A 13,519-nucleotide genomic window follows, 5' to 3' on the forward strand; every position below is an offset into this window, starting at 1 on the left:
GCTGCCCTATCACCGCCGTTGACGTGACAGCACAGAGCCCCAAGATGGCCAATGCTTATCGGCGAAATCTTATCGCCTGGCATCACATCTTCCCTCTCCAGTAACCGCGCCACTCCTTGCTGCCCTCGTCGCCACGTCGCGCTCGCTTGCCGACGCTCCCCGCCCAGCCAACTGCCGCCTCGGACAAGACCATGCGAGCCCCTCCGCTGGCTAGTGTGTGCGTGCGACAAGAAGAATCCCTGGGCTTTGCTATCGGGCACGGCCAATGGCCGGGAGGCCGCCCACGCGCGTCGGCAACGTCACCGCCAATCATCAGTGTCACCCTCTGCCTGCCAGTGGCGCTCTGCCCTGCTCTCCTCCCCCACTCACCGCCCAGCCTTATCGCCTCGCCTAGAGCCTCGCCTCGCCCTTCCTCTCACACCCTTGGGCCTATATAAGCACTTAACGCCCCACCGGAGCCACTCCACACCGCCGCCTCCATCCGCCCGAGCTCCGCCGCGACCTCACCGTGGAGAGCCCCCTCCCGCACCTCACCGCCACCCCCTAAGCACTCCCTAGTGCCACCCACATCCCATTGACGGAGCCCGAGCCGTCTTCGAGCTTATCCCACCGGTGAGCTCGCCGGCATAGCGTCTCCGCCCCGACCGCTTCTTCCCCAACGCCGTCAGCCACTGCCAGACCTCCTCCGCCCCCGAGTTCCACAGCGCGTCGGATCGCGGTGAGCTCCTGAGTCTCCCTATGTCGCCCTTTTCCCCTCTGGTGCCGCCGCTCGCTAGCGATTTCGCCGGAGAGCCACCGGTCATCCCTAGGATCACATTGCGATGTTTAAGTTCTTTCTAGGGACCTTACCACTAAAATGTAGGACTGATTCGTGATGCTTTTAAACATCTAGGGATTGGAATGCAAAAACGTTTAACCTTTTCCCGATTTAAATGATTTATTTTGTCTAAAACCTTGAGAAGGCATAAGTAAATGTAGAAAATTGATAAAAATACAAAACCAAGTTTGTTAGAATCCTTGAGATGTGTAGTTTCACAGAAAATTGATGTTGGCCACGTTACCAGTATTTCTCTAGATTTTATTTAGCGTTTAGGCTAATAAATGCACCATAAATCGCCTAAAAATGGTAAAATGACAAATTCACCTTTGTTAGCTTTGTCACACTGAGCTTGTGCTGAATAAAATAGTTGTGACCCTGGTTTAGATGTTTTACACACTATTTTAGTTTTAACCATGAAACCTAGGGTGAAATCTTACTTTTTGCATAATAAGTAAAATATGATAGAGAAAAATGTGAAACCACTTTTGTTACATCATGGATGCAAAATACTCACTAGGAAAACTAAGGATCACTAAGTGAAACTTGATGAAACATGCTTAGCTTTTTGTACAAGTTTAAATGAAGGAAAAATATGGATAATAGATGTCCTTCACCATAAATCTTGAAAAATCACAGAAACCTCTGTCACACTAGTGTAACCTCGTGTAAAAATATCAGAGCCAAATTGCTGCTGGAATTTGAGTAAAAATAGATCCCTATAATCTACCATAGGGTACTGTTTTAATTTTAATTAATTTTGTAGAAGTCCAATGCATCCCAAGATTTTACAGTATCTCATTGATGTGATTAGGAAGCCTCTATTAAATTTTCAGAACCATATCTTATCAGAAGCTACTAGAAACATTTATGGAAGTTAAACCCAAATAGGAAATGAATAAAAACCATTAGGTAATGGTAAGGGTAAAATAGTAATTTTGGAAGAGGTAAAAAAAACATTCAGAAACAGGATAACTTTCCAAATGAATCTTGAGCAACCCTAGAGTGATCCCCACCTTTCTTTTATGAAGTCTAAGTTGTAAAATCTTATATGTGTACACAATCACCATAAAAGTCAACCCCGGGTTTTATGTCACAACACACCTTACTTCATGAAGATAATGAAAGTTTAGAACCTTGTTTAGGTGAATGTGGTTGAAATGCAATTTACACTTTAGCAATAATTCATGTTTTGCATACTGCATGTGAAAGCATGGAAACTTGAACTACTGTATTTGCATCTCGTGTAGAAACAAACCTCGCAGACGGAACCTACGAGTTGACGCTTGCTGTCGAGGAAGTACCTGCCGAGCTACATCACGTCGAGGCTGAGCAGGAGATCAGTGAAGAACGAGCTCCCCACTAACTTAGAATAGGAAGGTAAGCCCCGGAGCATAACCCAGTATTTTCTAAATTCATGCAATGTCTCTTATACCTATGCTTGTGCATTTACGTTCATAGGAGTTGATTGAAAACCTAGTTGCATGATCTTAGGTACCTTTGGTTGAACACAAGTATAGTAGGACGAGTAGCTGCAAGCCTGCAATGCTAAATAGGACTTGATAAAAGTCGAGTGATTTCCTGTCACTCGCGAGTCTACAAGAGTTGATTGCTTGCTCATGCTATAACCATAAGGATGATGGACGGGACCGGGTTTGGTTCCGACTTGGTGGTTTTGTCCCGTCTGTCTAGTGATGAAAATGCTAAGGTTGAAATGTGTTGGCATTCGTGATCAAGTGTTTGAAAGTACTAATCTCATATCTAGTATGGGATAGGGAAGCCTAGTACCTGATTGAACCGGGATGTGGGCATACTCCCTGCTCTCTCTGGAATGGAGTTCCCCTGATGCATCATGTGGGTACAAGTGCAGTCACGGTACAATGACGTTCCGGGACTGTGGGGCCTTGTATCCAAGGGAAGTGGGCCCTAGCCACGTGCCTGGGAATTGATGGAGACGGCTGACATGTGTGGACCCGTCATGGTACACAATGTCATGTGATTAGATTCACCTTGCAAGGTTAAGGAACTCAATTTGAATCGTCTGCCTCTCACAGTTTGAGACTACTTGATCACTATTCCGCACTGAGTAACAAGTGGAACAGAGAATGATTATTTAATGATGATGATGCTTGGAATGAAATGATTGCTCAACTTGCTTGCTTAGAACAGGTTGCTTACCTAGAATAAATTATCTACTAGAACCTGCTGCTAAAACTTGAAAGTAAGGATCTACTTAGATACTTTTTGGCAAAAACAAACCTCTCTGCCAAAAGGCCTTGCATGTCTAGAAGTCGGTGGAGTAGTTGCCACTTGACGGGTAAGTCTTGTTGAGTATTAGTATACTTAGCCTTGCTTGTGGCTTTACTTGCATGTAACTTGGATGTTAGTGCTTTTGCTGAAAGTGTGACTTGGCCGACCCAGCTCCCTTCGGGTTGAACGGTTGAGTGGGACCCGTCCTCAGTTGGCGAGGACCGTGGTAACTGTCGTCATAGTTGGCTTCGCCATGATGTTTCTGCTTCGACGTTTAGTTGCCATCCTTTTTCCGCTGCTTAAACTCTGAAACATTTTACTTTTGGCACTTTTGAACTACTTTACTTTATGCACTTTTGAACTACTGTGATGTAATAAACAAAGTGGGACCTATGTTCTAAACTACTGGAATGTTGTAATCTTTGAACTCGCCTTCGGGTGAGATACTTTTTGTTTCGATCCGAGACAAGTGGTTTATTGGGTATAACCCGACAGACTACCAGATTGACTTGGTTAAGGTGTTGGGTCGTATGGGAGGCGAAATTGAGAACACTTTAGCCAGGTTAATTTGGGTGGTTCGGCCACAAAAAGACCATGGAAAATAAATGTCGAAGAGGGAGAGGGATGAAACACACACATTTAGATAAGTGGACGTGCAAGTGGCAAATGAATGATTCCGAGGCACAAATGAAGTCCTCATTATCGGATTGCATATGGTTGGAAAATTGAGTATGAATCAATTCTTAATCTTAAGAGCACTTGGAACTTTAACGGGCTCATAGAACTGAGGATCTATTCTTTTCTTCTTCTTATTTTTTATTCCCTTTTCTTTTCTTTCTATCTTTTTCCTTATTTTTCTTTCATTTAGCTCCTCAGATCTTCTAATATTTTCTAATATTTTTTGGTGCAAAATTTTTTAGTCCCGGTTCTACCAACCGGGATAAAGGGGGTTTTTTTAGTCCCGGTTGAGTGACCCGGGACTAAAGGCCCCCTTTTTATCTCGATTGCTTTATCTCAGATGGTTTTTCGGAAGATTTGCTCCCTACCAACCAGGATAAAAGATCAGCTTCTACCAGTGGATGCTCCCATGTTCCTGTATCCTACGCCTTTAAGGATGATTCATCCCGCACGACGACAACCCTCTCGTCGTCTAAAACCATCACTGGATATGAAGAGCTGAAATGAACCTTCTCCAAATGAGATGTACACCGTATGGAGTATCGTTTGGTCCAAATGCAGCTGTCCACATCCTCAAGGAACCGGAGATTCATGGAGCAATCTTGGCTTCTGTAAAAGACTGACCAAGCAACCATCCAACGCGGCTAACCGAATATTGTCCCTGTAGGTACTATGATGATGTTGGATGCTTAGCGGCCCCTGGATCATTGCTGACCGCCATTCTTCTGCCGCCAAGTCGAATGAGGCTATGCTACCAGGTAATGATATATATAGGTAGAGTACCCAATGAAATCCTTATCTCTACCTATTAAGAAGTAGGCGATTCCATTAACGACTGCATCGGCTCCGTTCACTGACCGGACATTGAACAGAGGTTGTGGCTTCACCCTCCACCTCCCGCCATTGCCATTGTTGCCGAGTGTCATGGTATATATCGCATGTCAGGTTCAGGGAGACTTGGAAGGCACAGTTGTCGCGTAGGCCTACGCGTAGGTGGATACGGAGCACCTTTAATTCTCCGGTAGAGGGAACATGGCCAAGGATAAACATGCACGCTCCCACACGATCCACACTGTTATGGCCGACGGGGATGTCGCCGGGCAAGACGGTGCCGGCGCCGGTGGCCGTGTTGAGCACGCGTGCCAAGGATTCTTTCCCTGCAGTAGATACCGAGATGCAGACGGTGTCAAGCTGCGAGCTCAGATGCAAGCAGCTGCAGTCCTCCCCGACACGCATCCGCTTGACCACATCGCCGGAGAGGTCCATGAAGCGGATCTCACCGCTGGAGAAGTGGACGCCGGCGATCGAGCGGACGGGGGTGGCGGGCCGCGTGGGCCTCGGCGAAGTGCGGCTCGGAGGTGAGCGACCGCCATGATCGGCAGACGAGGCGGAGGCGCCAGAGAGCGTCGGCCGGGAGGCGGAGCGGGACGTCGTGCAGCAGCTCCGATGGCAGCACGCCGTCGTTGGCGACGGCGGGAGGAGCAGCCGCAGTGAGCGGCCTGGCTCGCTTGTTCCTAACGAGCGCCGACGCCATTGGCCCGATAGGGGATGGATAGCTACGTAACTGGCTGGCGCAGGGTGCGGGCCGGTGGTTGCTCGATCTCGATCTGTTTTTTGTGGAGGTTGGTTACATGCGTGGTCGAGATAGAGTATGAGATCGGTGATCATGCCCGCCTATTCCTCACCATCTTTCATTATTTGTGGCGTCAGAAACACCGTCAAATTTAGATTTCTTCTTTTTTATGAAAAGGTCAAAACTAGCTTTTGAGCCGGATTCCCCCTGCATCGATCTGCATCTATGTATCGGCGATGGAGTCTGCTCTCGTACGGACAGCCAAGCGCCGCCGCGAGCTCCATGCACCAATAGCCGTCGCCGACTAAGGGTTGCTTCCCGTGGACATCCTGTACGAGGTCCTGCTCCGCCTCCCGGCCAACGTGCTCTGCCGCCTCCGCCTCGTCTGCCGCGGTCGTGTCGGTCGCTCACCTCGGATCCCACCTTCGCCAGGGCTCACCTTTCGCGCCACCCTCTCGTCGTCGGCCTTCGCGAGGTCGCCGGCCTCCGTGGGCACGCCCGCCGTGAGGTTCAGTTCGTGGACCTGTCCGGCAACGTCGTTAAGCGGATACGCATCACAGGGCAAGCATGGGACTATGGCCGCAACGTGAGCACCAAGCCCAGCCTCCACTGCAGGCTGATCCGGACCACTGAGAAAGGCTGTGTGCTCAACCCAAGTACTGGTGCCTTCATCGTCTTGCCCGCCAACATAGCCGCCGCCGAGCATGAGAGCCCGATCATATCCCAGTCTCTACTCGGGCAGGTCCCTTCCGCCGGTGAGTACAAGGTGCTTCGCATTCTCCGTTACAATGAGCCCTGGCAAGGGCAAACTTGCGAAGTTAGGCCGGCCACAGCGTGCTAGTGATGACAAAAAAAGTCAGGACCCACGAAGGAAAAATATGCAAGAGCAACTCCAAGAGTATGCTAAAAAGTTCTTCCCTAAAACTATATATTGGGGGTTCTTCCAAAAAATTTTTTCTCCAAAAACATATCAGTCCACAACAGATCGCTAATAAATAGCCCCCAATATTTCAAACACAGGTCACATCATCGTATTGGGCCCATCGGAAGGGACGCGCGGGCGTGCGGGAATCAGGATTGGGGGAGGAACGCCAACGCTAAAATATACGCGGTGGCAGGTTATTTTTTAGCGTCGCTAAAAAATTGAGGAAGGTTTAGGTGTATTGTTGGGGTTCATTTTTTCTCTCTTTTTTCTAAAAAAGATATTGAGGATAAGATTAGCAGCATGCTGCAGCGCGCCAAAAAAACAGCCCCGACGCTATCTCAAAGGTATGGGACCCACACGGAATAAAAAACACTCTCCTTCCCAACCATCAGTTTCCTTCGCGCGAGGAGAAGTCTGGTGACCCTGAAATCCCCTCCGCCTCCTCCCTTCTATGTTTCTTCCTGAGCTCCCCCAACTCAAATCCCCATCTCCATCTCTGTCTCCCGAGGCAAATCGATCTTCCCCCTCCCAAAAATTGCTTGGCCAGCGATTCTATTCGTCAGATCCAATGGCAACGGGAGGAGGAAGCGTTGGAGCAGGCGCCCACAAGGAGAACGGCGGTGCGGCACCTTGGGGACATGGCTGCGGGTGAGCTTTGCCAGGATGGCTGCATCAGGAGATGGTGGCTCCGGATGGTGTCGCCGCGAGATGAGGCAAACGGCAGCCGGAGCTACGATGCCCACGGACGGTGTCCTATAGGTCCAATCGATTTGCTAGGCAATATCACATGTAATAAAGTTCTTCCTTGCTGTACAGACTGTTTGGATGTCTAGAGATAGGAGAATTAATACGTAGATGGATGAAGCAAAGCTTAATGTAAAGTAAACAAAAAATTACTGAAAGAATAAAACTTTTGAGTCTTGACATAACAGATAATGACTTTTGCTTGATATTAGATCAGAAAAACAAACTAAACTTGATACAAATTAAATGCTACAGACTGACAATTATAGAATGCATACATAGCAGTACAAACATTTGAAAGAAAACTAAATTAGTCTAGGCTTGACGCCCTCCACAGCGCTGAAATATATGCTCAACCAAGTCTGCTTTAAGACGACGATGCATATCTCTATCCCGGATATCTTCTTCTATTTCTAGCGCCATGGAAAACCCATGAATTGGCCCATGTCTATAATTTAATAATGGTGTGGAGTTACCTGCATCATATTCATACTCATAGTCATCATCGTAGCAAACTCTGAAAGTATCCCTTTCATCCTCCACAATCATGTTGTGTAATATAATACATGCGCGAGCTTGCAAAACACCAAATGCACGTTCATCTTTTCTTGCTCCCTCTTGGCGTTCTGAAAACAACTTGTCGTTGTCACATTGAGGCAAATGGATTGTTTTCACAAATGTTGCCCACTCTGGATAAATACCATATGCCAGGTAGTATCCCATGTTGTACTAATTGCCATTGAATGTAAATTGAACCTCTGGAGCTCTTCCTTGTACTACCTCAGTGAACAAAGGGGATCTATTAAGGACATTGATGTCATTGTTTGACCTAGCAACACCAAAAAATGCATGCCATATCCAAAGGTCATGTGAAGCAACAACTTCCAACATGACAGTGGGTCCAGGCTGATCTCCATGTTTATATTGCCCCTTCCATGCCGCCGGAAAATTTTTCCATTGCCAATGCATGCAATCCACACTTCCCAACATGCTTGGAAAACCACAAGCTGAGCCTATATGAAGTAACCTTTGGATGTCTTCTCTAGTTGGCTTTCTTAGGTATGTTGGACCAAAACACTCAATCAAACATCTATAGAAGGTATTCATGCACTCAATTATTGTGGTTTCACTTTCTATAGCCTTGCCCTCTCCTTCTCAGCTTCTACCATCTTGTTGTCAGCTTCAGCTTTGGTTTTTTTAGCTTCAACATTAACAAGTGTAGCTTCAGCCATTTTCTCAGCAGCAATTGCCTTTCTCAATTGGAGTTCATTGAAATGCTGCACATTCTCATTTAAAATGCTATCTTTTGAATACACTGATTTGCCTTTGCCTTTCAGCTGAGCTTTGGCTGCATTTTGCCCTTGTGGTCGACGCCTCGCAGCAGGATCTGCATCTTCACTTTCTTGATTTGAAGAAGTATAAGCTCCTGATGAATCCAACCTACTTCTCTTATTCACCATTTCTTCAATTGGGTAAGCTTTGCTCCACTTGGGTTGATCCTTTACTGCTCTCCACCAGTACTCAAGTGCAAAGGGGGCCTTTTTTCTTGACAACTTTTTGTATGCTTCACGAGTTCTTTCCATGACTTGTTCATCAGATTCACCACTACCATGCTCTCCTTTTGCCTTGTCATAACATCCATTGAACTTGGTAATAAAAGGGATGGTCTTGTTCCAATGGTTTTTCAACTAATTGGTTGTTCTTCTTTGTTGGGTGTGTGCAAGTTGTACTCAGCTTCAACATCCTTCTAGTACCTATCTCCTCTTCTGTCAACTGAAAGGACTGGATCATTGGAACACTCCAGCCAAGCACTTGCAAACCGAAGGTTTTCCTCCTTTCCCCAATACACGCGCCCTTCTTTCTTATGGCTTTCTTCAGGGCTGCTCTCACTCTTGTCACTCCAATCTTCTATCTCAATAGGATCTGCAGGTAGTTGATACTCTTGGGACACTGGAGAAGCTAAACCGATTGGGCTGCTCTCATCACCTCGTGAATCGCCGCCTCGACTACCTTGAAAGAAGGCCATTGATCCAATTGGAGATGCTTCACCACTGTTGTGTGGGATTTGCCCCATATTACCCTAGTAAGAACTACCCTAATAGCTGCCTAATGTGGATGGAAAATTTGGGTAGCTTGATTGTGATAAAAAAGGGTTGAAAATGTGTTGGTACTGAGGGTGGAAAGTAGGAGGAAATTGTGGAGGTGGATAGTTCATGGGGTATTGGGGTGATGGGAAATGATGTTGTTGACTAATATGATTTTGTGGATTGGAACTTGCATTGTGATCGCAGAATTCAACATGATTGTGAAAGATGAAGAGGTGGTGCTGTCCATGTCTACAAAGGGAGAAGAAAATTTTTGAATGATGGAGAAGTAGAAATTTGTTTGCTTGTGTGCATTGAATGGCACTTGTATATATAGCCTATTGGCCTAGGGGAAGCAACGGTAAAATGAATGTTGCACAGGGTAGAGGAGTAACTGTTGTTGAACTGTCACTTGCTTGTACTGTAGAATAATATTTCTTTAATGAGTTGGCACCTGCGCAAGTAGATTCTCCGCTCTCCATTTTCTCGGCATCGCTGAAAATTAGCATCACCTGCTGTAGTGGTAGGAGTGATGCCCAAATCTTCTCTCCTCTTTTGGCATCACTCCGGCAACACGCTGTGGAGGGTCTTATGACAGTCGGTGATGGAAGGTGGAGGGTAAGGGCATGCCCTTTGATCACCATTGCGACGACATCCTTGCATGTAGTAGTCGTCAATGGAGTCGCCTACTTCTTGTTGGAGGTATACGACCCTGCCAATGTCGAGTGGGGTGACATAGTCTCCTTGGACCTGGCCACAGAGGAGTGGAGGTCTGGTACGCTACGGGGGCCGCCCAAGGGCCTCGTCCATGTCGCCGATGAAGAAACCAGAGTATGCCTCCATTTAGCCAAGTTAAAGGGATGCTTGGTGACCATCTGCCGCTACAGCGGTCGAGGACTCCATTACAGAGAGTGATCCATGGATCTCTGGTTCTCGGTGGACGTTGACCTTGCCACGGAGGAGTGGAGCCATGGGCTGCTCCAAGGGCCGCTCGGTGGTCACCTCATCGCTGCCAAAGACGACGATCGGATATCCTTCCATTTATCCAATCTGAATGACAGCTTGGTCACAATCTGTTACTATACTAGAGGTTACCAGTGCGATGATTGCTCTATGGATCTTTGGTTCTTGGTGGACTTAGGGTCCCTTTGGTTAAGTCCCTTTGGTTCAGCTTTCAAGTTGTGTGGCTTTAAAAAAAGTTGAAAGCCAACCAAAGGCATCAGCTTCCTCCCAGGTACTTTTAAGAAAGCTGCTTTTAGGTAATTACTTTTTCACAGCTGGGAAGGAGTGGCTTTGGCTGACTGTGGATTGATGTTTTTGTGAAATTTACCCACTGCCACTGGTTATGTTGTATCGGTTCGCTTCTTTTTTTCTCTTCCGACTGCCCTGTCTCCCTCACACCCGCCAGCGCTCCCCCGCCCGGCGCCGCTCCACTTCCCCAGCCGACAGACTATTCCAGCCGGTGCTCCACCTCTCCCGCGGCGGCACCCCTCCTGTCCATGCCCCTCCTCTTCTCTCGGCACAAAGGCCGCACACCGAGTCGATGGCGCTCTGCAGCGCGCTATCCTCGTCAAGCTGGTCCCCGCCGTTCACCCTGACCCCTGCGGCAGCGCCTGCGGATGCACACGGGGTGAGCAAGAGGATGGGGCTGAGGAGCAGGAGGAGGGGAGGGGAGGCTGACAACATTGGGCGCGCGCGAGCTCCGTCGTCGGGCCTCGCGAGCGCGCACAAGCTCTGCCCACTGGCAGCCAGCCAGCCGCCCGCGGCTCTCCTCCGTTGGCCCGAGGAAGATGATGAGGAAGATGTACGGGAGATTGACATGTGGGACATTGATGGCATGTGGGGGCCACTAATAGCAGTTTCTTCAGAAGTCACAATTTTCCAACCAAACGGCTTTCAACTTCTCTACAACTCACATCTCACAGTAGCTTTTTCACAGCCCACAACTCACAGCAGCTTTTTAAAAAGTCACAGCTGGATCAACCAAACACACCCTTAGAGAAGGGCCAATGGACCAAACGATACTCCCTGTGATGTCTGCCTATACGTCACCCGGATGGACTGGTTTCTCCGCTAGGGATCTTAGATGACGACAAGATACTCCTCTGGGCTAACAGGAAAGGAGCACTTAGAGCATATGATCCAAGAACAAGCACATCCACTGATCTGTCCACCGTAAAAGGCATTGTTGATGTTGGCATATATCAGGGAAGTCTTTTATGTTCAGATATTGTGGACTGAGCTCCGTTGATACACGGCTTCGTTATTGTATTCGTATATATCTCTACAGCTAAAAAAAAGTAAAAGACCACAAAACATCATAGTACCGCGCTTTCAGTCCACCCTCCGTGACGCGAGCCTTTTCATCCCACCGCTAGCCAATTTGCACCCTCCAATTTCTTTGCACCCTCCACTGCTTCCTGTCCAACACTTATAGATGGCCAAACGGGCGGCCCGACCTGGCCTGGTACGGTCACAATTAGGCTCGACACGTTAAGGCCCGCACATTAATCGTGTCGGGCCGTGCCAGCCCACATGCTGAAGGAGGGGCCCAGGCATGGCCCATGGCCTCCTTAGGCGGGCCGTGATGGCACGCTAGCCTGGCGGGCCTTAACGGCCTCGCCGTGCTCGTGCCGGCTCGCGGGCACGGCATCTTCACACTGTTGGAGGTATGCCCTAGAGGCAATCATAGAGATGATGATATTCCATTTGTATCCATGGTTTGTATGTTGTGTTCATTGAATACCCATTGAAGGCTACTTGAATTGATTTGCAATTATGTGAATTGTATGTGAAACTCTTTACTTGTATGGTTATTCTAAAGTTGTCCCTAGTCGGAGTTCATGTGAGGACACACATGAATATTAGACTAGCACATGTATTAGTTGATGACTATGTTTCACAAGTCATGGACATGGAGATGTTGAACTAATAATGTGGACACATGTGGAGACATGTGCTAGGACTGACCCAACATGAGAAGTAGTTCTCTCTTTAAACAACATATACGCTTTGTCCTTAGACCTGAGACTGTCGCATGTATTCTAGATGTGGATCGACCTACTTAGGGGCTATCAAACGCTACGCCGTAACAGGGTAGTTATAAAGGTAGCTTTCGGGTTTGTCAAGAAGTATGCTATGAGACATGGTCAATCAAGATGGGATTTGCCCCTCTCTGATTGAGAGTGATATCTCTGGGCCCCTCGAGTGATCGGATCCGAAAATGCATGGCCATGCTACGTACGGTTAAGAGTTAACCTACAAAGGGATTCCGAATCACAGGATCGAGAAAGAGCGGTCGGCTTGAAGCTAGACCAAATATCGTGAGGCAAAGGGAATAGCATGTATACTATGTTGTGATGGTTCGTCTGATATGATCTTCGTATGCGTATAGGAGTTGGCACGTCTTGCTAGAGGCCGCTACCGACTATTGGGCCGAGTAGGAGTACTCGGGCCATGTCTATACGTATCCGAACCCATAGGGTCACACACTTAAGGGGCTGGAAGCCCAATTCGGATCTGATCCGAGTTGGATTAGGTTTAGGAGTACTAATGAGCCTCGGATCCAGAGGCCCATCAGGAACCTCTATAAATAGAGGGGTGGGGGCGCCCTAGGGTTTACACCTTTTGGCGAAACACACCTGCCGCGCCTCCCACGCCCTCGCCTGTTGCAACTCGCGGATCTAGCAGTCCGGCTTGCGAGGCTTCCTCCCTGCACGTGTGGATACCTTGGAGGTGTTGCGCCTGCAGCACTTGGACGAGCCATCGACGAGCCGCCGACGAGCCACGACGAGTCGACGACGAGCCGCGGTACCGGAGGCGATCTTGCTGTGCACGTGGACGAGCTGCTGAGGAGCTGCTGGACGTGATCGACTACGTACGACTACGTTGATCGACTACGTACGACTACGTGATCGTCTTCACTGCATCGACGCATATCTACATCTTCCGCACCAGTAGTGCGTCGAGTGGTAATCCCGTGATCCTTATACGGCAGTTCTTCCTGGTTATACGCGGTAGAAATTTTGATTTGCGCTAGCGTAGCCTACCTCGTATCCCAACAGTGGTATCAGAGCCGTAGCTGCTTAGTTTTGGGTTCGGGATGTGTGCATATGGAGATATGCGAGTTCTCTGTTTGATCTATGTCCTGATTTCGTGCCCTTGCTGCAATGGTAGTGTAACGACATACTCCTACCGGTCGGTTTCCGCCATCGGAGTTAAGTGATACACGTAAATCCAGTTGCAGTGAGGGAAGATCAATATGATTGGTCAAATCGAGATCCAGGGTCATACGCCAGGCGCATTAGATGTGCAATAGTAGATAGGATCTACTGCCGGGGTCAGGATTTTGCCGTATGCGTATGCTTCGGTAAATCAGCCGTAACTTTTCGGTATGATCTCGGATCGAGATGATTTATATACAAAAATTGATCTACAGAAAAAGTTAC

The sequence above is a fragment of the Setaria italica genome, chromosome II (genome assembly GCF_000263155.2).
Source record: "Setaria italica strain Yugu1 chromosome II, Setaria_italica_v2.0, whole genome shotgun sequence".
NCBI classification, from domain to species: domain Eukaryota; kingdom Viridiplantae; phylum Streptophyta; class Magnoliopsida; order Poales; family Poaceae; genus Setaria; species Setaria italica.